At 57.3% G+C, this 24,607-nt stretch overlaps 1 protein-coding gene across 4 annotated transcripts in view; it reads left to right on the top strand.

Moving 5' to 3' along the window:
• The window catches only part of CTBP2 (C-terminal binding protein 2), a 135,681-nt gene that overhangs the window by 34,405 nt on the left and 76,669 nt on the right, over window positions 1-24,607 (top strand). For 3 of the 4 annotated variants that reach the window (XM_054581676.1, XM_054581672.1, XM_054581673.1), the window contains one exon: window positions 9,641-9,744. The exons of the other annotated variant lie outside the window; for it this stretch is intronic. The gene's annotated coding sequence lies outside the window, so the exon portion shown is untranslated. The remainder of the gene's footprint in view (window positions 1-9,640; window positions 9,745-24,607) is intronic. 4 annotated transcript variants of the gene reach the window in all.

The raw sequence follows: 24,607 nt of genomic DNA, 5'->3' as shown, positions 1-24,607 counted from the left end.
CTGTGCAGTCGCGGCACCTGTGTGGGTTCCGCACGCAGCTCCGCGGGCAGGTAGCCGCACGGCTCCTTCACCCCAGGGACCCGCGGCTGCCCGTTTGCAGCCACGTGCGCTCAGGCGGCCGGCACAGGCCACGGCCAACACACAGGTTGTACACAGGGCTGGCCAGCTCCCAAGACTCTGCTGCTCAGGGAAAGTTCCGGAGCGGGTGCCCCTGACCCCCGCTCATCTGTTCCCCGTCTTTGTTGAGACTGTTCCGTGAATGCGAGCAGGTGGCGTATAGCCTCTTGGGGGTGGCGTTTGTTTTCACTCAGGACGATTCCCTTTGAGGTTCATTGCAGGCATCACCACTTTGTTCCTTTGTATGGGGGGTGGGAAATAGCGCATCCTAAAGGGTTTTGACCCTGTCTTAGACCGGGACCCTGGGTAAGAGAAACCCCCTGGAGACTTGCGAGCCGGGAAGCGTCCCTGGCTTGCTCGGTGTCCAGAGAACCCGAGCAGCTCTGGCGTCCAGTCGGCTCGCCCGTTTCTCCCCGGACATCCACGGGGTGGTTTGGGGCAGCCGGGCCCCGGGGGCGTGGCTGGCCCGAGGAACCGCAGAGAGCCCCCTGCACCTGGTGCGCCTTCTTCGCCTGGGTTGTGTCTTTTGCACGCCGCCGCCCATGGGCTGAAGCACGTGAAGAGGCAGGACTTGGGGGGGGAGGGTTCTGGAATGCCGCCGTTCCATTTGTAGGCAGCCCTGCTCTGACGGTAAGACCCGGGGGCTGGCCTGAGCGACGGCCCGAGCAACGGCCTCGGGAGGCGGCCCCGGGCACCTGCGCGGCTTTGGCCTGCCTTCCTGTAAAGTCACTAGTCCCGAGAGTCTCATTTCAGGTGGAACTTTGGACCGGCCCTCCCTTCAGGAAGCACACCTACGTGCCTGTCCTCACAGTCGCCTTGTGAGTGAGGGCGGCACTTGTGAGGCGCGGGGCCTGTGAACGTGCATGCCAAGCGCCCGTCTGTACTGTGGGAATTAGTGAAATGCACCCCAGCTCTTGGATACCGGTGGTGGCTGGGCCCAAGCCCAGGGTCGATCGCTTGATGCCTGCGAACCAGGAGACAGTGTGTCCGTGCTCCTGAGGGGACCTGGGAGGTACCTGGACAGAAATCACCCCCTGGTGTTTGGGGTGGGGGGTGGCCAGCTGGGTGGGCCCCAGCCTGGCTGGCCTTGGGCTTTTCTCTGCCCTGGATTCCTCCAGGTGAGGGGGTGCAGCCTCTGTGCCCAGGGCCCCGTCTGACTCTGATCAGGTGCGGGGAGGGGCCGTCCTAACGTGAGTCCCTGGCTGCTGAGGGGCTCACATCACGGCAAAGTACTTCTGACTGTATGTTGGGTGGGGAGTAGAAGGGACCAAATCAAAACACCCGCAGCCTTTGTCGCTGGTGGGCTGGGCCCTGGTGCTCCGCTTCCAGGCGAGACGCTCTCAGGCCTCTTCTGGCTCTGAGATTTATTCTTAAAACTTGTTGCCCTGAGAGGAAGGATACGTTGGATCGTGATTTGACCTTTGGTTAGACCTTGGGTGCTTGGCTCACTCTGGCATGCGCGTGTGACACGCCCGGCCCTCTGAGTGGATTTTACACACTGAAGTCAGTCCTGTGCTGCTGGTCCAGCCTCAGCCCCGTTGGGTGGCAGGGGTGTGCTCCATTTTAAACACAGATCTCCCCCAAAGCTTGAGGTGTGGGTTCCTAACTTCGTTTGAAGTAAAACAACCTCCTTTCCCTTGGAATCAGGGTTCCCGGATTCACCCACCTAGAGTCCTGTTTGTAAATGCGCGTGTGAAACGGTAGGAGCGGTCCGAGGGCACCCCGTGTGCCAGCCAGCGTTGCACGGAGTCCCCGCTGCGGCCCTGGAGGAGGGGCTGGAGGAGGCACAGACAGTCGTGTCTCGGGGTCAAGGGCAAGGGGATTTTTTTAGGCCACTCAGGGCCTCGTTCAAGGCATCCTAGCTGTTAGCTGGTCTCAGGTCTCCCAGGTCAGCGTTGGCCTCAGCCCCGCGCCCATGGAGCTGCCCGCCTGGACGGTTCGGGCACAGGGGAACAGCCTGCGCCCTCCCCAGGGTTCGGAGGGCGGGGGGAGGCCACAGTGGGGCAGACAGGGGTCCTGGGGCTGTTTCCCGCCCCGCGAATTCCTTTTACTGCACTTCATTGCTCGGTGCTCTGCCTGTAGCCCATCAATCCTAAAGCTGGTCAGTCTTCTTGAGAGCGATACTTCAGGGCGTGTTGGACTCGCCATTTGCTCCGAAAGTCTTCCTGCACCTTTTTTAACGCCTCTCCCTGCTCCTCCTGCAGTCTACTCGGGCCGAGAACTTGGCTGGAGCCCGCTGAGAAGCCCGCCCCTGCCTTGGCCTGTTTTGTTGCCCCAGCAGTGCTGTCTCCAGCGGGCCCTGGGGCAGGGGGTGGCACCCGGTACTGCGCTTCCCTCCCTTGCGTTGGTGCCCCCCCAGTTTCCCTGGCCGACTGGGCACTGGAATTCAGACCTGCACGTTGGGATCCCCGAGACAGACCCTCTTCTGTGGGTTGAGCCTGCATAAGGGTGGAGAGGATCCCAGCTCCTTCAGAGCCCACCGTGGTAGTGCTGCCGGGACGGGGGGCCTGCGTCCTCGGTGGGGACGCCCCGCAGGGTTGCTGCACCCAGAGCCGAGGCAGAGGCAACCTGGGATCCTCCGGCGCCTGCGCTGCCGGCTCAGCCCCCTCTGTCCCTGCGCACAGCGCGCAGCGCCCGCCCGCCGGCGCTCTTCCCAGGTTGTAGGAGGTCTGTTTCTGCGTAGAAAATGGAGAAATATAGGGAAGTATGGAGAAAACAAGCAACAAAGGTTTTTCTGATCTGGAAGACATATTTTAAAAATCACCTTTAATCTTAGCGTGGAGAAGTAACTCTACCGCCTCCGGAAGTATTTTCTGTTTCGTGCATATATGTACACACCCAAAGCGGAATTCACTGCTTACAGAGTATTTTAAAATTTATATGTAAGATTTGGATTAATCTGTAGTTTGTATTAGTTTTTCCATTTCACCTATAAGTATTTTTTTCTGTGTTAAGTGTTTTTGAGTTAAAAAATAATGATCTGTTGAAACAGTATCAGGCATGTGGGTATAACGTGATAGCTGTGTCTCTAGTGTATCAGGAGAGTCAACTATTTTCTTTTTATTTAGCATCTCAGGTGACTTTTTCTCTTCGTGTAAATATTGGCCACTCCTCATTTCTCCCCAGGGGTAGAACCGGGTGGGAGAGAAAATCTCCTGGAGGGGGCCCCGCCCCCGTGGGTCGGGTGTTTGTCTCCCCGAGTCCCCTGCGTGCTGCCCCATCACCGTGGGGTGTGTTTGCAGATTGTCAGCACAGAGGTTAGTGTTGCTGAACTTACTGCGCGTCCACAGGGCCCTGCTCCCCGCCAAGCCCCACGCTCCTTGTCCAGCGGGGTGTCGATGGGGCGCCTGGCAGACAGGCACCGAGAGACCACCCCTCCTCTCTGCGCCCTGCTGTCCAGCAGGGGGGACACCCAGGCCAGGGCTCTCTCCAGACGCCCTCCTGGTTCCTGGGGCTGTGTTGGCGCCCGCCTCGCCCTCCGCCCCTCCCTCCCCGCAGGCTCTGGGCCGATTGGCGGGGCTGCGGGCGCCCTGGCTGGCCGTCTCCAGGAACGACCCTTCCTGAGACACCTGAAAGGGGACGGTGTGCAGCTGTTTCTCCATGGGGGGGGGGGGGCGGCGTCCCACGTGGCGCCCCGCGGCCAGGCTCCCCTTGGAGCCAGGCTGATTTTCAGGGCGGCCCAGCCCCAGCGAGGACTCCTCTCACCCCTGGCCTTTTCCCAGGGGAACAGGCATCCCCCTGCAGACAGGCGGGGTCCCGGCCAGGCTTCTGTGAGCTTCCACGGCCACGGGGCCATGTGGGGTGTGGGAACGCAGCTTGAACTCACCGAGTGACGTCGTCGTGTGGGTGGGTCCCTGCTCACGGAACGTCTCTTTTTCTTTCTTTCAGAACTTGGCCTGTGCCAAGCCGGATCAGCAGCACCCATTTACTGATTTGCTTTCTGTGTTTATTTTTCCAGTCATTTCCAAGGCTCCCCACCCCCCAAATCTGGCATCCTCACGCCTTGTTTATTTCTCCGTTGCTGGAGCCGCTTAGCTAGAACGGAGCGTTTCTGCAGCAGCTTGGGGCCCAGCTGTGCCACCAGGCTTGGCTGCCGCAGTCGCCTTGCCCAGCTCTAACCCCGCGGCTCTCCGTCGGGCACGAGAGTCGAAAGCCAGAAGGTGCAGCAGAGGAACGGACAAACTAATGGACTGCATGTGGGATAGCACAGAAAATAGCCTATTTTGTTTTCCTTAAAAAAGTGGTAGCGTTCCAAGTCCTCCCTTCCAGTTTTCCGGGGGCTGTCCTTGCATTTGAAGACGAGATTTCTAAAATCTTGGCTGTCGGGTCTTTTCACATTCTTAGAACTTAAAACCAGCTGGACGTAATTAATATTATACAATTTCCATAAACGTTCTCCTACAAAGATGGTGTATGTACATTTTCTGCCTGGGGGGTGGCCGGGGGAGCGGAAGAGGGGGGTATAATGACGTGTTGGTTTGACCTTAAGTGTCTCTATGCCAATGTGGTCTATATGGGACATGGAAAAAATTAGCTTTTCAGGGTGGTGGTTTTTCTCCCCCTGAATAAAGGGTAATTGTCTCGAGGCGAATGAAGGCGGCTTATTTGTCGTTAGGCAACAGTAGGTGGACTCGAACCCTGGGCAGGGACAGCCTGGCCGCGGCTGGGTGGGAGTGTCTTCGGTCTCAGTGCACTAGTTGTGTCCTGACCAGACCATGCCTTGCGCCTGGTGGGCCAGGCCCTTCCGGGGACAGGTCAGTGATCGCAGGCCAGGCAGGTGCGTGGACAGTGAGGGGTGGAGCCGGGCACTCTCCCGGGCGACAGGGCTTGCGCTGCCAGAGTTGTCTGAGGGCCTGGCTAGAGGGCATACCCGTGTGCAGCGCTGGGGCGTGGGGGCGGGGGCCGGCCTGCTGGTGGCAGCCTCTGCCGCCCCACTTCCGTTGTGGGGCGTTGGGCATCGCACGTCCTCACAGCAACCTGGGTGACTGAGGGCAGACAAGCTGTGGGAGCGGAGTTTGGGGAGGGGATGGTCACCCTCGCGCTGAGGGGCCTGCTGAGGGTGGCCAGGGTGACCCCGGGGCTGGGGGGCAGTGGGGAGCACCCAAGGAGCCGAATGCCCTTCCCTTGTCTCGTTGGACCGTGGCCCAGGCTGCTCTGTTGTCCCCTGGACTAACACACTGCTGTGCGGTCGCTGTGGCCTTGAGTTAACAATGCCTGGCATGCTCCGTCTGGGCGTGTGTCCGTCCATCTGGCCGGACTGCCTGCTGACATAGGCAGATCGGCGTTCAGGGGTGGGCATTTGGTTTCTCTGTGAACTTCTGGTTTCCACGTCTGCTTGAGGCTTTTCCCCACCTGCCACCCTTGAACTTGAGATAGTCGGGAGCACCTGCTCTGTGTGCATGCACGGGGAAGGTCCCTGGCACACACAACACGGCCGCGGTCTCATCGCTCAGGGTCACCGCCTCTCACAGACCCGCACCCAGAACGGTGCCGCAGGACCAGTGTGTGCGGCAGGCAGGGTGAGCAGGGGGACATGGGGCTTGGGGTCATCTCGGGGCTCTGGCGAGGCCCTCGGCAGGGTGGGGTGAGCCGTCGCTGGAGCTGCGGCCCAGGCGTCCTCTCCGTGGGCCCCTCCCGCAGCTGCAAGTCCCCCTGGAGGACTGGCTGGCTCGGGCCGGAGGCGGGGCCCGCCGGATGCCCGAGGCGGGGCCTTGCAGCTGTTGGGGGAGGCGGGTATTTCCTGGAGGACTGGAGCCTCACATTAGTGTGGCCCCGCCGCACCTCTCATAACAACGGGCGCCTCTCGAGAGGGCGGCCAGCGGCGTCTGTGCCAAGAACATGTATAGGAGAGAAGGCTGGATTCTGGGTGGTTCTTCCCCTGGAGCCTTTTGGTGCACAGGAGTCTCAGGGAGGTGAGGGCGAGGCCACCCTGCTTGGTGACCTGGTGAGGACACTTAGGCTGAACACGCACCGTTTATCCCAGGATTGGGGCAGAGAGGAGCTGGGCTCCGGGAAGGACGGCCTTGTCCCGAGACGAGCGCCAGCCCGATGGTGACGACCAGCATTTGTCGGGTCCTTGCTGTACGCAGGCCTCAGGCTGGACTTCCTCGTCACCCGGGTGCTCGCCTGACTGCGGGGCCCGGGGATCTTGATCTCTGTGGCCGCTGCCTGTTCTCTCCCTGGCCTTCCCAGTAGCCCACCTGCAGTGCCTTCGCGGTTGCCAGAGGGGTGGCCCGCGGACGCGCATTCTAGATGAGCCCCGTGTTGTCCCCGGAGCCCGGGCCTCTTGCTGTGCCCACCCCGGCCCCTGGGGGTGGGGAGACAAGGGGCGCCCCCCGGGATGCAGTGGCTGAGGCAGTCCCCACCACCCACAAAAAGACAGGAAATGCCTGGGTGACCCAAATGTGAGTCGGTGAGAGCAAAGCCAGGCCCTGGGTGCTAAAAGCTGGCACTCCAAGCCTTGGGTGCAAAAAACAGCATCAGATGCCGTTCATTCACACACAGTAGGCGTAAAGAGGGCACTGCGCAGAAGCAGTGCCTGCAGCAGGGGGACCCGGGCTGGCCCGCGTCACAGATGGGACAGTGGGGACGGTCACTGCTGTCCCAGGAACAGTTCCGGGCGATGGCTGAAGTTCGGGTGCGGGCAGGACCAGTCCCCCTGCAATGAGCCAGGGCGGAGTGGCTCAGGCTCTCCCCAGTTTCCCAGAGCCTCATCTCCTGCCATTTCAGAAAGTGGGCTTACTGACGCCACAGGGTGATCGCCATGGCCCGACTTGGTGTGAGAGGAAACACACCCTTCTGGGCGGAGGGGGCCCTTCTAGGCCACCGGCCTCAATTGTTGCCTGTGTGCAGTGAGCCCTGGGACCGGGGCCCGGCCCCGAGGCCTCCAGGCCCCCAGGCTCGGGGTGTGCCCATCCTCTCCCGTAAGGGGCTGGGGGTGGTGTCCCCCTCACTGTCAACAGCTGTGGGCGGAACACACAAGTGACGTTTACTGCATTCACCCCCGTGGGTGGTACGGGCCGGAAATAGTGCTCCCCCTGCCAGAAGCTACCACGTCAACTTGGTCAACTTGGAGCTGAGTGGCGCGTGCCCATGGGGTGGGGCCGCTCATCGCCGCGCTGCCAGCTTGGGCTCCTGCGGTCGCTGGTTGAGGGGCAGGGACAGCTTTAAGCCGCCAAGTCCTTCCTGTGTCTTGTATACCCTGGAGGTTCTTAGGGAAATCCTGCGGGGAAAACTTCCCCAGCGAGTCCGTGGGCAGCCGCTCCATGGTCACCAGGTTCTGCGAAACCAGTGCCTTTCTGTACCTCCTGTTTAGGGACTTTCAACCTTCAAGCCACCGTGGACGCCCACTTTAAATACATTGTGTCTCCCAAGCCTTTTTAATGTTCTCCATGCACCAAACAGGCTGTCGGCATGTGCCTGGGCAGCCTGCCGTGTTTCCCGGCCGGAAATTCCCGGGCAGAGCTGTCTGTCCCGATACTATGAAGTATCTCAAAGTGAGACTCAGTACCCACCGCTGACATTAGGTAGATGTTGACATGTTCCATTTGTCTCCAGACCTTTGTTTAAACATAAGAAGTAACGTTACAGACATTACCGTTGTATTTCATACATGTGTGAAGTAAATATTGCAAGTGTGTCAGGAAGCTTTATATATACGCATAATGTCTTCACATATTTGAAAAGTCACTGTTTACGTGCGTATGTCCCCATAAACATTTGAGTGTCTGCTGTGGGAAGCGTCAGAAAGGGAAGGGAAAAGAAAGCCCGTGGCGTGCCAGGACAGGCCGCGCCGCTCAGCGCGTTGAAATCCTGTGAGGCAGGGGGTTCCGTATTTGATTTTCTGCTGAGTTCCAGACACGGAGAACCCCAGAAATGAAGAACGTGGACCAGGGCATTGAACCCTGAGAGACGCCGAGCTGGACAGGGCGGGTGGCAGAAGGTGGCATTGATGAGCCGGGGTTTGGAGGGTGCACAGGCATTCACTGGGCGAGCTGTCACCGTCTCAGAGGCACGGTTCCTGGGCTGTAGTGGATGCTGAGTCAACATGAAAGTGTATGAAGTCATTAGAGGCTCAGGACCACTGAGAGCTGGTGCCTGTCCCTCCTTTCTTGACCTGTAAGAGGATGGGTGTCTCTGCCCCCCTTTCCCTGAACTGGAAAATTGGGGGTGTAAGGTCGGGAGGCAGATTCCTTCTTGACCTTGGCTGTCAGCAGCAGGGACCCTAGAGGACACCCTTCCCGACTAGGTTTTCCAGATCTTTCTTGCCACTGGCCTGGGTCTGGGTGTGAGGAGGGGCCGCTGCTGTCCCAGCCCCGAGTGTCCCGCCCCCTCACATTGGAAAGCAGGGCGCAGGACTGGGGGTGTCTTCTGAATGGGGAGCTGGAGGACCTGCGAGGTTGTGGGGCTCCTCTCTGATTTCCCACGTCATCTGTCAGGATTGGTCTAGGACTGGATCCCAGGGTGGTTTTCAAAGAGAAGAAACTGCATTAAGAAACTCGTTCTCTATGGTTTGAATGGTTTGGAAAGTAGAGTACAGCAGGGAAGCTGATTACAGTAATGTCATGCATTTCACAAATATTAATCAACCCTCGGAGTCCGGGCAGAGGACTGTGAGGCAGGCGTGGTCTGGCCGGGTCGGCTGCAGCCACGCGTTCCCATGAACCTCAACTCTCCCCTCTCTGGGGCCCTGAGGAGGGCGAGGAGGGCCGCCTCGCGCCCCGGGCACGCGCACAGCAGTGCGGAGGCACGCCTGCTCTCGGGGGCAGCCGCAGAAAAGGCGCCCGGCCCTGCCTGCTACCCAGGAGGGGCCGCTTCCCTCCTGCCCCCTTGCAGCCCTGGCTGGACGGGCAAAGGTTCCGATTACGTGGAAGCCCCGTACATTTGCTCTTCATTCCACGTACAGGAAAATAAATGTGAGTTCTGTTTAATGCATCACCTCTTTTCATATTGCATTTGCCGAGAAAGTGCAATTTTATTGAACATTAGGATTGAATTCTTAACTGAGTAATCAATTTCAGTAGTAAGTTAAAATGCCTCCTATTAATGGACAACTGCAACCGTTAATCAGAGTCACCGTGGATTAACAGTTGTCAGCACTTATGCTAATGGCACGGAGAAGCCACGGGCTTGGGAGCGGCTGTGTCTGGCTCCTCGCTCCTCAGGCAGCTGGTGGTGCTGTGTGCTTGGCCGCATTGATTGGCTGGGCCCCTCACTGGCTACTTGGGGATGTAAAGAAATCTCAGGGCCATTTTCTCGGCGATGACACAGTAGCGCCTTCTGGTTGGCACACTCGGCTTCGTGTCGGAAGAGATGGGGAGGGTGCATTCGTTCTGGTGCTGTCCTGTTTAATTTGATCTGCGGTGGGACTGAGGCAAGACAAATAGTATTTTTAATGAAACCATTTAATAATCTCTGGTTGCTCAGAGTCGGTGGCATTGGAAAAACGCAATTAAAGGATGGCTCGATGTAAACAAAAAAATCACTGCGTTAGCTTCACTGACCCAGTTCGTTCTGCTTCCAGGATTTCATCGCCTTAAATGGTTTCGAACCAATGAAGCTGGATTCCCTTAAAAAGACGGACAGCCCGTCGTGTGAACTGTAGAGTTTGTGGACAGATTTATATTGGTGAGTTACTGGAAAATATCTCCAGGTAAAAAGTTCAGGTTTTCTAAAATCCCCTTTGGAATGTGTTTTCAATTAGTTGATGACTATGGATCGCCGGCAGCCTCTGGGTGTTTCGTTGGGATGTCTAATAGCAGGACCATATTGATTGCCTTTCAATTAATTGCATCTGGTATTTTCATTTATCAAAAGCAAAATACATGTAATTAACTCTGAAGCAATATAGTTCAGTGTGAAGTGATTGCGGCGGCTGCGGCTGTAAAGATAAGCCAACGGAAATTGTGCTGCTAGGAACTCGAGTCAGGATGGAGGCCCTGGTCGGACTTCTCGACATGTTAATTACAAAGAATAAAAATGAGTTAGGGAAACGGTCTTGCCCGCGCCTCCCCCTACCCCCAGCCATGCCCCCAGCCACTCGAGCACAGCGGTGGACAGATGTCCTTAGGCAGCTTGCTGAGGGTGGCATGTCTTCCGTGAGCCTAGATTTTTGGAGTTCCAGCCCCTCCATGTCTTGAGCATGTAATGGTTTTTTTCTGGGGGGGTTGACTGGGACTGTAGCTGTGTGCTGAGGAGAGAGCATCAGTTCTGTCTGCACTCATTTGGAGTGTGGCTGAGAAAATATCAACGGATAAGAGTTCAGCCCTCCTTTGTAGGAAGGCTGGGGCGGGGGGGGTCCCCGAGATTACTTTCAACATGCTGTTGGCCATTTTTCACAAAACCTGGATCTTACTCAAAGTCTCCAAGTGGCAACTGCTCAGAAGTGATTGATTTTTATCCTGCTTTAAAAAAGTACTTCCTCCGTGAGCTAACAACTTCATTGTAAAGCAAGAAAAAAGAATGTGAGCAAATTTTCTCTGTCTTTGCTGTCAAACCCTTAGGCTTGTTCCCTGAAGTGTTAAATAGGATAAGAAAAGGTCACGTTCACCATTGTGGCCTTAGGCACGGCGTCCGACGAGCCGGGACCACCTCCGCAGGACGGGCTGTGGCCCTGGGACAGGGTCTCACCATCCCTGTGTTCCCCTTGTCACCCTCCGCTTCCCCGCAGAGCAGTGTCGGCTGGGGGCCGTGACGGAGTGGGCCAGCCCCCGGCAGTCACCTCGTCCAAGCAGGTGGAGGCCTTGCTTGTGAATTGAGTGGGACTGGGATGGTCTCAAGGGTCGTTCCCCCGCACCGCCTGCCCACCTGCCTTTGAAGGTGTCATTTCACAAAGTAGCTGGGGCACTTTTCCAGGGGGCAGCCTGAAGGGGCTTGCGTGGCACTCCCGCGGGGCTCCCTCGTCTCCGAGCCACTCCACAAACTTTCGCACTGGAGCAGACACGAGCCTAGAAATGCCCTCGAACGTGTCTGGGGTGAAACATGGAAGTGTTTATCAGTAAGTCATGAGGGGCCCCCCCCAACATATACATTCAGTTCGGCCTTTCGAGGCCAACGTTTACTTCTTTGCTGGCTCGCGCCGGTTTTCCTTTTTTGGACCCTGTGTGCTGGGGTTGGCCCAGGCCTCTCAGAGACCTTGCGGGGCAGAACGTCTTTGCAGGTCTGGGATGGCGGGTGTCTGTTCCTGTCGTGGGTGCTGGGGTCGAAGGTGGTTTCCAGGGTGACGGAGGCATAGCCATCGGACTCCCATGGGCTGGTGGCCGTCGGTCCCGCGTCCCGGCACCGGCTGTGCCCGCAGCCCGCCTGCTGGTGGTGGGAGACAGGGGCGCTGCTTCTGCGTGGCCAGAACCTGAGGGCAGTGCTCAGTACATTTCATAGACCCCACGGGCTGGACGACTGTTTCCTCTCAAGATCGGATCGTGACGATTCATAGCAGAAGGATGAAATCGACTATTAAAATAGCAGCCATGGTTGAGTCACAGCATTTTTCTTGGACTCAGCCTAATAGTTGAGCCGCCGTGGGATCCTGTTGGACAGAGGTCCTGACCCGGAGCAACGCTGACGCTGCAGAAGTGCGTCCCGTGCCCAAGGGAAGTTGCAGCGCACTTCCCGGCCGAGCTCTGGAGCACCGAGTGCCTGTCGGTGGGCGACCCTCCGCCCCACCCGCCCTCGCCTGCACTTACAGGGTGGGCTTCTCACAGGTCCCCAGGACGTATGTGTAGACTCCTGGGGCCTCCCTCTTCTCTGGCTCATCGCTGTGGCCAGGACATTGTACCCCCAAAGCCCCACCTGCAGCCAATATGTGGCCACGCAAGGGGCACGTCGGACGGCCGCCGGAGGAAGGGCCCCAGGGAGATGGACAGGTGGGTTTTGTTTGTTTTAACGCAGACAGGAGAAGGAAGTAGGTGAAAAACATAAAACTCACGACAAGTCACAGCCTTGAAAAGGCAACCGTGGGAGGTGTGAGAACCCTTTACACTCGTAGTGGTCTCCTTAGTGATTTTGAGTGTGTCCGCGTTTAATAGCGTTCTATACCTCTTATTCCAAACTTGGTATTTTGGATTGTGGCTTTATTTTTTTTTTTATTATCTTCAAACCAAACATTTCAGCCTTCTCCCCCCACAAAGAGGCGCACTTTGTCATTCCTAATGAATAATGACATGTTGCCTTCAGACCTGCTTTCGCTGTTCATTCTCTGTGTCGCTACTTCTTGCAAAATGAAAGCCCAGCATGCGCTCTGCCTTGCCGGCATCTCCTGGCGCCGGAGTCAGGTCTCCGTGGGTTCGGAGGGAGCCTTGTTTGTCTTGTACGGTTTTGTCATTAAGCATTAATATTTATCGCAGCATCTAGTTACCTTGTAATTTTAACAGAAGTGTCAGAAAAAAATAAGCGCTTTTTGTTAAGTGTCTGCAAATGTGTGGAGAAGGACATCAGAACTTTGGTTTCTGGGAGACGGTGCTGGGGTGGCTGCGGCCGTGGAGCGGCAGGTGCACAGCACACCCAGCCACCTGCCCGAGGGGCGCACGGCCCGCGCTGTCTGACAGGTCACAGTGACGCAGGGGAAGCGCCTCGCTGGGCCCCAGGGAAAGGTGCTCTGCGGTCCCCAGGAGGCTGGTGCCTTGCTTGGGGGCAGGGAGGGCCTTGCCACGATCTGCCATGGTGACCGGGCTGCTGACCGTCTGAACGGTGGCTTTAAAGGTTCCATCAGCGTCTTGTCCTCAGTCATTAGGGCCCTGGCCCTGTTGCTGCCAAGACAGATTTCTCCTCTGAAAAACTGAATAGACGATGGCGCCGTCCTTTAGAAACGAACGCCCACACCTTGGGTGTTCTGGCTGTTGGGGTGCTGCGGCCCTGCCGGTCCTGCCTGCGGCCTCCCGCCTCCCCTCTGCTTTCAGCCAGCACTGGGCGCGGGCAGGCCAGTGCTCGGGCCAGCGGCAGGGCTGCCAGCGTGAGCGCCGCAGACCAGAGTTCCGTGGGCAGGGCCTTCATCCCCAGAGGAACTCTCCAGATGAGCAGCAGCCTGGAGGCCTCTGGGGCGGGGCTGGGGGGCCGGAGCTGGGCAGGAGGCGCCCAGCTGGAACCCTAGGTTCTTGGTCCTTGTTTGGATTTTACACCAGAGCAGCCGATCCAAGGTCCCGCGCGAGCCGTTCCCTGGGAGGTGGGGGTTAGTCCCCGTCCTGTCTGCCTGGCCCCTGTTCTGTTCTCAGGGCGTGTCCTGTTCCAGGCACATGGGCTCAGGCCCCAGCCCGGACCCCTCCTTGTGGGGCTTCCTGGTCTGTTGGTCTGTCCCCGCTCTGGCCCCTCACAACTGCTGGCTCTAATCAGAGTCCACGCACCAGCCAGAGAGGTGCAGAACGAAACAGAGGGTCTTCGTTCCCCTGTCAGCCCTGCGTCTGGAGTGAGCGCACCTGCCTGCACCTCCTCCAGGCCTGGCCAGGGCGGGTCTCTGCTGAGCTGTGTGCCCCGCAGGCCCCACTCAGGGGGCACGTGGCCCGTGGCCTCCATCCCCCGTGGGTGGGAGGGGCGTTGTTGCTGAGCACCCCATCAACCTGAGATGCGGGGAACACAGGTGCGAAGTCCACCTCTTCTCTAAGGTTTTTATGATGACACTGGCTGGGATCTCCTCCTCCTCATAAAGGATGTGCTGCTCAGAGCCATCTGCCAGCACCTGGGGCTCGGGTGCTGCGGGCGTGACCCCGACTCCGCTGCCCCACCCCCGCTGCCACATTGCTGCAGTGTGACTTGCTCTGTCCGGGCTGCAGGGCCGCTGTGTGGTTGGCGAGGATGCCCGGCAAGCGCATGTTCTCCAGAGCGCGGCCGAGTCGGTCCCGACCATGGTCCCCGGAGGTGCGGCCTGGGTGCAGAGAAAGCCCCTCTCCGGCCAGTGCATGGGGACAGGGACATGCCCCAGAGGCCACCCCCTGCCCCCTGTCTCCCCAACAGCGAGGAGCAGCAGCCCAGGTTAGGGGACTGATGCTCATCATCTGCGAGGCTGGGAGCACGTGTGTTCGGGTGGGGGGGCACGTGCGGGCCGGGCACACCGGTTTCTGTTCACTGTGGGTTCTGGGCTGAGGACCGGCAGGTGGACGTGTGGGCAGGTGGGAGGTGAGCTTTCTGGCATGAGAACGTTGGGCCTCCAGTCAGGTGTGAGTAACGGGAGGGAAAGGTTATTTCTGTGTGTAAATATTTTTGTTTAGTGTTTCTGTGTTGCCATCGCTACTCCAAGAATGCATTCAGGCAGCGGAATGTTTTTTGTTACCATGGTCTTCGTCTTAGGCCGATTTGGTTTGTGCATCCATCTCACCTCGCCTTTCCCAGCGGAGCACATGCCTCCTCTTGGGAGTAGTGGCTTTCTCAGCGGCGGGTGCTACATAAGAAATACAGTGGGACCTCGGCTCTCGAACTTAATTTCTTCTGGAGAACTGTTCTAGAAGCAGTTTGTTTAAAAACCGAACCTCCTTTGTCTGTTGCCCGAGAGGCACATGACTGACCCAAAAGGCATCAGCCTGAAAGGGCTGTCAGGTCGAGAACGGAGACCTGATAGACAGCAACTTGGTCAAGAACCAAGGCGTTAGAGCCAACCTTGACTGCACTTCCGCAGCTCAGAAGGCTACCCCACGGCACTGCAGAAACCTGGGACTTCTGGAGTTTGTCACCTCTGACCGCAGGATCCTGACGCAATGCCTTTTCTCAGGTGAGGCTGAGAACTCCATTGTCCCTGACAGGAGTCCGTCCCCAGGTCCCCAGGCCCGCTGCCCGTGGCTTCCTCCTTCCTGGGCGTGTGACGCCCACGGGGCTCTATTGATTGATTGACTCATTTATTTTTGGCAAACTTGGCAACTCCCACCTGGCCCCACGCTGTTAAAAATAAAGTCTTCTTGGTTAACTGAATGCTGTGGCAATTCATTCTTTCCACGTAGCAATTAAGATAATTCCCCGAGGCTTGTACCAGTAAAGGGTAAGTAGGAGGTTTTAAAAGAGAATGCTGCGTAATTCGTCGGGTTTTGTGGGGGCCCACGGGCGACCATGAGAACATCGGCCCCACGTGGACGCCTGTGTGCGCAGGGGAAAGGGAGCGTTGTTCTGTACTTATCCTAGGAAGCAACCCGAACAGTGACATTTATACATATTTCATCATGCAGGGTTCTTGGGGCATGGGGAGGGAACAAATCAATTTCTCAGCAGTGTACTATTTAAAAGAAACAGCAGCGACCTGTGGGCTGGGCTGCAGAAGCTGTTAAAATTAGTTATAGGTGGCCCAGGGTAGAACAATAGGGAAGAGATGTGCGGGGGTGAGAAGCCCGAACTGGGGTGAACAGCAGTTCGAGCCTCTGATTAGGGCGCTTGATTTCCATTCCTGTGCAAATGTACACTGGCTAACAGCCGTGGCTCCCCGCCCCCCCCCCCGCCGTCCTCCTGCAGGCTCTCCGTTCCCCGGTCCCCGAGAGCTCCCACCCTGCCGCACCCCTCGGGAGCGGGCCGTGACTTATTGGACGGTGTTGCGCTGTCATTTAGCCGAGGAGATCCGCGGAGAATGGGGTGAAGCTCTCTGGGTGCTGTGCCCTGTAACTCGACCCCTGCTCCAAGGTCCCCTCCCGTCTTCTGTGCAGCTATACATTGTTTAACTGAAAGGAGCCCTTTGTTGGCCTGGCTGGGTGTAACCTGCAACTCCTCGAAAAATTCATCTGAGGCCACGCAGGGCGCTCGCCAGGGGAGGCGGATCGCGGGGTGGTTCTTTCTCTGCTCAGGATCCCAGGGCTCCCGTCCGGGGACGGGGGGCGTCGTCGGGGACGTGGACTGGGCAGCGCGGGGCGGCTGGCATGCCCCTCATGCCCCTCCTCCTGCCTGGCCTTTGCCCCGCCCCTTCTGCAGCTGGAGATGGGCGTCTGCTTCCACAGTTCAAGGGATGCAGGGACAGGAGGGTCACGGGGCAGTGTGTGCAGGGCTCTGTGTGTGTCCTGGGAGACGTGGATCTCGCTGCTCTTGGCCTCATCTGCATCTCTCGATCGGTGCCGGTAACCGCAGGGATGGCTCAGCTGAGTGTCCTCGCGTGGGCTCCCTGAGCAGGACAGTGGCCCAGGGACTGGCGTGAGCCCTTGGTCACCGACGGCAGAAACGCAGGCTGTTCATTCAGTCTCTTGGAGGACACTGAGCTTTCTGACTCTCTGGGGTGAAATGGGATAAAGGCGTGTGAAGAAGGAGCCTTGGTCTACTAACACAGAACCTTCTAGAGTGATTTCCACAAGGCCCCCAGGCAGCAGCCATGCCCGCTGCGCTCCTTGTCTCTGGTTTTCTGCTCCTGACCTGCACAGTATGGACGGACTGGTTTTTTGAATGAGTGACCCCTGGTGAGACCAGGGTAGCAGGAGAGTCTGGACCCATCCCAGCCTCTGCCCAGAAGGAGGGGCAGAGGGCGCTGGCTGGGAGCCTCGTCTGCAGCCGGAGGGCAGGGCGGCGTGTTCTGTGAAACTACCTGTTGGGGGAGGTGTGCCTGTCCAGAAATAATGAGGCGTGTTCTGAGCTCTCTGCACCAGAGCACAAAGGCACACCTCCGCCTCCCCCGCTGGCAGGCAGGGTCAAGAGTCTGAACTCCGCGGGATGGGGCAGGGGGCCCAGCCCAGCTCTCCTGTCTCCCGGGGGCGTTGGGGTTCCACCGCCTGGACTGCATCAGAGCTGCAAGAAGGTACGACTGGCTCCCGCGTCCCTTTGCCCCGGGTCCCTTGGGCCTGAAGGACAGAGGACCCGTGTGTCACGTCCCTGCGGGGACCCAGCATGGTGGCCACCTCCTTGTCTGCCTCGCGCAGACTTGGAGGCTGGCGTTTCCTGCGTTTGTGCCTCATGGACCGGTCCCACGTTTGTTAAAACCTTAACTGAGAGAGCCCTGTACTCCTGGCTTCAGGCATTCTCACTGCTGCTTCTGATCGCGGAGACAGGCCCTGGGCCCAGTGTCGGCCGCGCCTTCCCCAGGAGGGAAGGCGGGTTCGGGCTGGCTCCTCTCAGATCCCCCATAGGGTTTGGTGGCCGCACTGCCGAGGCCTGCTTAGAGCCCGGAAGCTGCCCGGCTCTTCCGTCAGAGATCGGTGGCCAGCCGCTCCCTTGGCAGCCAGTGGCTTTGGCACACCCTCCTCCTGTTTGCATGGGTAAAGACTTGGCCGTGGCCTTGGGGACAGGTCAGGGACCGGGTCCTGGCGGCAGGGCCAGAAATGCTTGCAGCATGGCCTCGGCCCCCTCTGGTGACATTGACCTTGGGCAAACCCTCTGCATTTACTGCCTCAGGCGCCCCCTGAGAACTGGGGGGAACAGTGATGCTTCCTCTCAGCTGTGTGGGTTCAGTGAACAGTCACTGAGGACGCTGAGCCAGTGCCAGTCCCTTGTGAGGGCTCCACAGGGGGTGGTCGCAGTCACCATCACCGTGAGCAGCCGCAGTGGCGGAGGTGGCCACACACTTGGTTGGGGCGGGGGTGCGCCCTGGTGACCTGCGCCGCCGCTGGAGTGCCAGGCACAGCCCTGGTCTAGACACAAGGGGACTGTGACCCTAGGCTCCCTGGCTCACGACAACCAGCCTGTCGAGTTCTCCTCCTGGGACTTGAAGGGTTGCGCTCCGCCCTTCCCCACCAGCCTGGGGATGTCGTCTCTTCATCAAGGGATGAAAGGCCTGGGCCTCCCTGAAGTCCCTCCACGCGGCACACGCTGGACGGGAGCCCTGGCTCTTCTCGTGCGAGGGAGCGGAGCCCGGCTGTGACTGGCTGCCTGGGCCCCCGTTTACCAAGGCGCCACCGCCTCCGGCCGTGAGTCCCTGCACTCCCGTCGGGGCTGCAGGTCTCCACAGTTTACCTGGACGGGAATGAAGTGTGTGTGGCCTGGGGCGTTGGGGCTGTGAGGCCGATGCGTCCCGTCCCCGCGGCGGTCACCCCGTCGTCCAGGGCGAGGCCCAGCTAAGCGCATGGGGCCTGGTCCTGAGAGCTGCCCGGGAGGGGTGGTGGGGGGTGCGCCTTCACACGGCCACCTCACAGGAACGACTGTAGGGTCCCCAGGGTCGGACTCGGGTATTCGACGGCGAAGCCTGAAACTGCGGATTTGCAACTACCAATGGTGATGAATGCAGACTGCTTGGCTTCCACCCTGAATGACGGCAGGAATTAGCAGAGCCTGGGGCTTATGAGATCCTTGAATCGCTGTAATCTTTTCTCAAGATTCAATTGATAGCATGATGTAGTGTCGCATTACTTTTATTAACAGTCCTGGCCTAAAAGAAACGCACCTATTAGAAGAGGAGAATTTAGTAAAAATAGTAGTAATAACAAGACAATTTGGAATGGGTAATATATTCAGTAAATTTCAGAAAGCCGCATCTCATTTAAAATGCGATGTTGTGTCCCCAGATATTGAATGCAATACCTCTCCACCCTGGGGCTTCCTCTTGTCTACGTTAAAAATGTTCTATTTAAATGCAGATTTTGATTTGCAATCTAGGAAGAGAATTCCGGAAGTATGGGCAGAGGGACCGCTCCACATCCGTTGAGTCCATTTTGGTTTTGTGTAGTTCTGGCTCTTTGTCTGTCCCCTCCATCCCCAAAGGGTAGTTTTTAAACAGGCAAGTACGGACAAGACACAGACTTGCAGAGGGCAATACTGTTGGTACACTTTCATCCGTCTTACAGTCCTCCACATACCCCAGCCCCGCGCCCCCCGCCCCAACACAAAAGACTCCACAGAGGCTGAGAATTTCTCCTTTTAGAATGAGTTGACTCACAGGAGGGAACGAACACATGTCCTAAAACTTTGTTACTATTTATGCACACACGTGGTATTTAACCTTTATTTATTTTAGAATTTTTGCCATTAATATGGGAAGGGTGTTTATGTCCCCGAGTTCCAGTCTTCTGTGGCTTTTTCACGTACGTTCCAATCTCCTTACGCGGAAAACCAGCGCAACAGCCGTACTGCTGGGTACAAATGGCGGGGAGACGTCAGGCCGTCCCTTCTCCGCACAAACGTGGCTCGTTTGATGTCGAGCTTCAGTTACCAAAGGAGTGGATTTATAGCTTTTGACATTTTGCTCTTAGAATTAATTAGGTGGCTAATCATTATAAATACCATTTTCTTTTGCTGTTGTCTCCATTTAATAGACCCTCCCCTGCTATATGCACTTGTCAGTTTCAAACTGAGCCTTGTGTTTTGGCTTTTATGATCTGTCAAGAGAAAATGGAAGTAAATCCTTTATAATATGCTAATTGATCTATTTGGGAATTTTTAGATATAGACAACATCTGTGCTTGCCAGCAACACAGCTAATGGCTTCCACTCTTGAACAGATGAGAAGAGTGTCAGTCAGTACGTGACCTTGCCAAGACATGCTGTGTCCGCCCCAGGGCGCAGGGCGTGGAATCTGGTGCCTAGGGACCGCGCCTGGGGCCGTGCAGGCTCCTGCTGTGAGCATGCCTCTGGCCGGAGTGGGCTGGCTCTGGCAGGGGCCTGGGGCGACCAGCCCTAGCCTTGTGCCCACCCCCACCCACGCCAGCCTCTGCCAGAGCAGCTGGAATGATGGGCTCAAAGCCCGTGACCTTGGTCCTGCGCTGTCCCCAGAGTCCTTCCGCCGTTTTTGGTGCCACAGCTCCTGGTAGCCGGGCGCCTTTGTGCCTTCTGTTAGGCAGTGGTTTGGGCAACTCAGGAGCTTATTTTCCCGGGAGGTCCTGCCTTTTCCTGTCGAGCAGGAGGGGCGGCCCCGGTATGCGCTGGCTCCTGGAGAAGGGGGTTCCTCAGCACTTTTTGAGACACACTTCAGGCCGGGTGGGACGGGGGATCCTCCAGTGAGCCAGGGTGGCCGCTGGGTCACAGGCTGGCTTTCCCTGGCTGTGGAAGGCAGAGTTGTAAACAACTTTTTTTTAATTTGGAGGCCGGACTGGCTCTACATCTGGGTGTGGGGGAGGCGAAGGGGCATATCCTTATTTGAGTTCTGTGGCTAGTGGAGGAAGGTGATTGGCTTGGAATTGGAACCAGGATCTGGGTTGGACCCACACGCTCGGAATGCTCTGCCCTGTCACCACCTGCCCACCGGGTTCTGCTGTCGTCCACTCGGGGTTGCTATTGAACGTTCCCGATCACCTGCTGAGTTGGTGGGCGTTCTGTGGCCTCTCACTGCGGGCTCATTCCTAAGTGTGTCTACAGACAGCCTCAAAGAAGAGGCCTCCTGGTCCGGTGACGGCTCTCCGTTGAGACGCGCGCATGGGGCCTGGAGCTCCGCCCTGCACAGAGCCTGCACCCGCTCTTGTACGCTGCAGCGGCCAGTCCCTCAGGCCAGACCGGCACCTGGAGAGCAGCTCAATCCGAGTCTGTGCGTAGCTGTCTCTCTCTCGGCAGACGCGGACCCCCTCCTGGCTCACTGGCACTGTGAGGTGTAGCTGGGAAGGGGGACAGGTCGGGACAGGAAATGAATAGCAGGGTCTCGTGCCCCCCTCCTCAGGAGCCTGGTCCACTGACCCTCCAGGTCCTGGCCTGCCTCAGGCTGTTAAACACAACTCCACCTCAGTGACGTATTGGATGGGCCAAGAAGTTCCTTTGTTTTTTCTGTAAGATGGCTCTAGTAGCTCTTAGTTGTTATTAAGTTCATTTGAAACAATTTTGTTAGATTGTATTGTGACAGCTGTCGCATCAGCTGGCATTTAAAAAAAAACTTACCAAATTGGTGAATTTTTTGTGTAGCCATTTTAATATTAAAGATGGAAGAAAATAAGCAACATTTTTGACATGTTTGTGCCTTATTATTTCAAGAAAGTTAAAAACGCAACTGAAACACACACAAAAAAAAGATGTGTGCAGTATATGAAGAAGGTGCTGTGACTGACCGGACATGTCAAAAATGGTTTGCGAAGTGTCACACTGGAGATTTCTCGCTGGACAATGCTCCACTGTCGCGTAAACCAGTTGAAGTTGCTGACGATCACGTTGAGACATTGAGGCCAGTCAATGTTCTACCACGCGGGAGAGCGCCGACATACTCAAAATATCCAAATCAGTAAACTTATCGGTGAAAATGAAAAACACGTCCTTTATGGAAAAAGCCCACGCGGACTTTCTGGCCAACCCAGTGTTAAGGGCCCGCCGCGTCCCACAGGCTCTGCTGGGCGCTGGTGTCCTGGTGCCACGTGTGCTCAGCAGCTGCTGAGGTGTCGGGAAGGCCGGCGTACCTGCCCGCAACCCCACGGCCTGTTTGCGGGGCCGCGCACGTCCTGCTCACGCCTGCCCGGGGGCCGCGGGCCGCAGTAGCCGCAGTGCAGTGACGGTGTGTGCGATGTGGCTGCGGGGACTGCCTGCTGCCGCGGTGTCCAGACTGTGGCCTCTTTTTCCCTTTTCGTTTGCACCCGGAGACCCTTTGGCAAAGGAAGTTGCCACAGAGGGCCTGTCATGGAGGGGCCCGCACCCCAACCTACTCCTCCGCTCTGGCTGAACTTGCACACCTGGGCACACTTAGGTGTACGCATGTACCCCCTCGTACATACGTGCACGCTCATGTGCGCGTGCACACTGTCCCCTACACTCAGGCACACGGGGGTGTGAGGACCTTGCTGCGGCATGCGTGCTGCGGGGCTGCCCAGCTGGACTGGGCGAGGGGTTCCTTGGACCCCCATCCTCACCTGGGTGCAGCTCCTTTCTCAGCTCCCACAGGAGAGAACGAGGGTCTCAGACAAAGTCACCCGTGCCCTGGGGTTTTTCCAGAAGGGGCGCGGCGGGGGGATGATCAGACTCTGCAGCCTCTCCCTCCTTCCTCCCCAGGTGGGTGCATGGGAGTAGTTGGGTTTGAGACCAGTACATCTTATAATTGGATTTAAAAGAGGATTGCAGGAGGACCTGGTTTACGCGTCCCCTTTGCCACGCACTCTCAGCAAGCATGGCTGACGTGATTTTATGACGCCGGCATTAATATCGGGGCGCACACGGCCTCGAGTCAGCAGGTTCACGCACTACTATCTCATTAAATTTTCAGGCAAAAGCTGCAGAAATTAATTGGAGGCGTGTAATAGTTCAGAAAGTGAGTCGGCTTATGGTGATATAAATTATATAAAGAGAGGACAGTTTTATATACTGAGAGGGAAAACCGGTTTACTTTAATGAGAAGAGATAGAAGTGTGGAACCATTTTTTTCATTACGGATGCACTCTAAAGTGTTTGGACTTGGTTGATGAATAGAGTTAATTCGCTCCTACAGTTCCAATAACTCATGTGGCCCAGTTTAATGACTTCTAGATAAAAACAGGATTGAAATGTTAATTCCTCCGAAGAAGTCGGGGCCCTCCTGTATATCAGGCTGTGGCCCCCCTGCCCCCGCCCCCCGCCGTTAAACCACTAGTTAATTTCGCTAAACAAGTCTCTTGGAGATATTTCATACCACCTGGAGTTCTGTATTTCTTACCTAAGTTAGAAGGAACTTTCTTCTTTCTTTTTTTTTTTTTTAAACTTTCATGAATGTAAATCATGTCAGATGCACATTCATCAGGCACAGCTTTGTCTAGACAGCTCGACCCGGTGGAAGGTCTCCACGCTTGTAGCTTTGCAAACAGCCACGGAGCCTCGTCTGTGTCCCAGGGCTGGCCACGCTCTCCCCTGTGCTTCATCTGGCTGTGGGTGCGCGTGGGCAGACCCCCTGTTTTTAAGCTTGGAAATAATGCGCATGGATCAGTCCGTGTGCGATTCCTGGGGCTTTGGTGTCAGATCATGCAGGAGTGTGAGGGCCGCCATATTATTTATTTTACATTTTTCTTCCCCTTTCACCTTTTCATAATGGGGAGCTTTTTTTTCCCTCCTAGAGCAGATTTGAAACTGAGTTCAGGGCCTTCTCTTTAACCTGCTCTGAGAGGGAGAAGGAAATATTAATTACAGTAACAGAAAGTTAACTAACAGGGTAGCTGTGTAATTAAGGAATATTCCACTATTACTTATTCCCAGGTTTTTTTGTTTTATAAATATGTAAACATGTATTAGCTGTTGTGTTTTCTTTTTGAACAAAGGGCACAGACATCAAACAAACACGTATTCGAGCGGGGTGACCCGCCCCTGTTCGCCCTGATCTCGGGTCTCCCGTCTTGACTGTGGGCATGCCATTCGGAGGGCTTCCTAGCCGTAGGGCCGAGAGGGTGGGGGCATGGCACGGCTGACTCCGCGTGCGCCGGGTAGGGGACAAGGCCCCCGGCGCCCACCAGCCGCCCCCACCCCAGGCGGGCTCCCTGGGCTCCGAGGAGACGGTGTCCTGAGAGTGGGCTGGCGGATACCGGTTACTGGGTTTCAGGGCCTTGTCTGTTGAGCTTGGCTTCCTGGGCCCTCGGTGTCTCTGTGCCTTGATCAGTTAGGGTCCTTCTGACAGTTAGCTGTCTGGTATTGTCCTGAGATCCGCTGGTAGACCTGTGTCCAAGTTGTGCTCTCAGGGCTGCCGGCGGGCGGCCAGGGCGGGAAACGGGCGTGAACCGGGAGGGTGCTGAGGGCCCCACCGCTCGCCGCCACCGGCGTTCCCCGAGCCCCAGCTCCTGCTCCAGCTGCACGGACTCCGGGCTCCCCTTCAAACGGACGGTCAGCACGCCCCGCCTCGCCCCACACCCCGTGCCTACCCAGGTCCTCCTGTGGCTGGAGCTCCCTCTTGTCCCCGTCTCCTCAGCTCCCCGAGGCACTCGGTTGCTTCCATTCTTTTGTCTCCACTGTCCCTTCCCTCTGTGAGGTGGTGAAAAACATGCCTGCGTGTAGTCGGCCCAACTGTTTCTTAGCATTGCTCTTCCTTCGAAACTCCCGGGGCTTCCGTTTAGGGTTCCTTTAGCAGCGTTTCTCACCTTCAGCACTGTTGGCATTTTCCACCAGGTGGTTCCTTGTTGTGGGGGTGCCCTGTGTGTTGTAGCATGTTTCGGGGACCCCCTGGACTCCGCCTACCCACTGGATGCGGTAGCGCCCGCCCGCCCCAGCGGGACAGCCCAGGATGTCTCCAGTCGTCGCCACACGTGCCTTGGGTGTAAAGTGACCTTCCCCTCTTAACATCCACTGGTTTGTTTAAAGGGTGATGTTACTTTGTGCCTGTTGTCCTTGTCCCTGAACTGCATGGACCAGTGTCCTCAGGGGGGTTCTGCACGCCCTTCCCAGAAATAGGTGTCCCCGCGTGTGTTGGCTGGTGCCGGCCCCGCCCCCCCCCCCCCCCCGTTTGTGGGCAGAGCTGGCGCCAGGCCTCGCCTCCTTTAGACGTCCTGGCGGTCAGGACATGGCATCTGAAAACAAGTTGGGTTTTCCCTCGTCACAGCTGCATGTTGGGACGGCTCGGTGGTGCGCGTGGGTCGCGGACGCTGGGCTGTCTGGCCTGGAGACAGAGTCCCCCGGCTCAGCCGAACGCACCTCATCAGCACCAGGCATAACTCACGGCCCGCTTTTCCCTGTTGCTTTAACTTTTAATTGAAACCGTTTAGTTACCACCCCTGCTGCTAGGAATCTGGGGACAATTAGGGAAGTCCCATCTGTCCTT

This window comes from Pteronotus mesoamericanus, unplaced genomic scaffold (genome assembly GCF_021234165.1).
Source record: "Pteronotus mesoamericanus isolate MK-2021 breed Mesoamerican mustached bat unplaced genomic scaffold, CSHL_Meso_final contig_657, whole genome shotgun sequence".
Classification (NCBI taxonomy): Eukaryota; Metazoa; Chordata; class Mammalia; order Chiroptera; family Mormoopidae; genus Pteronotus; species Pteronotus mesoamericanus.
This window is presented reverse-complemented; position numbering and strand designations above follow the sequence as displayed.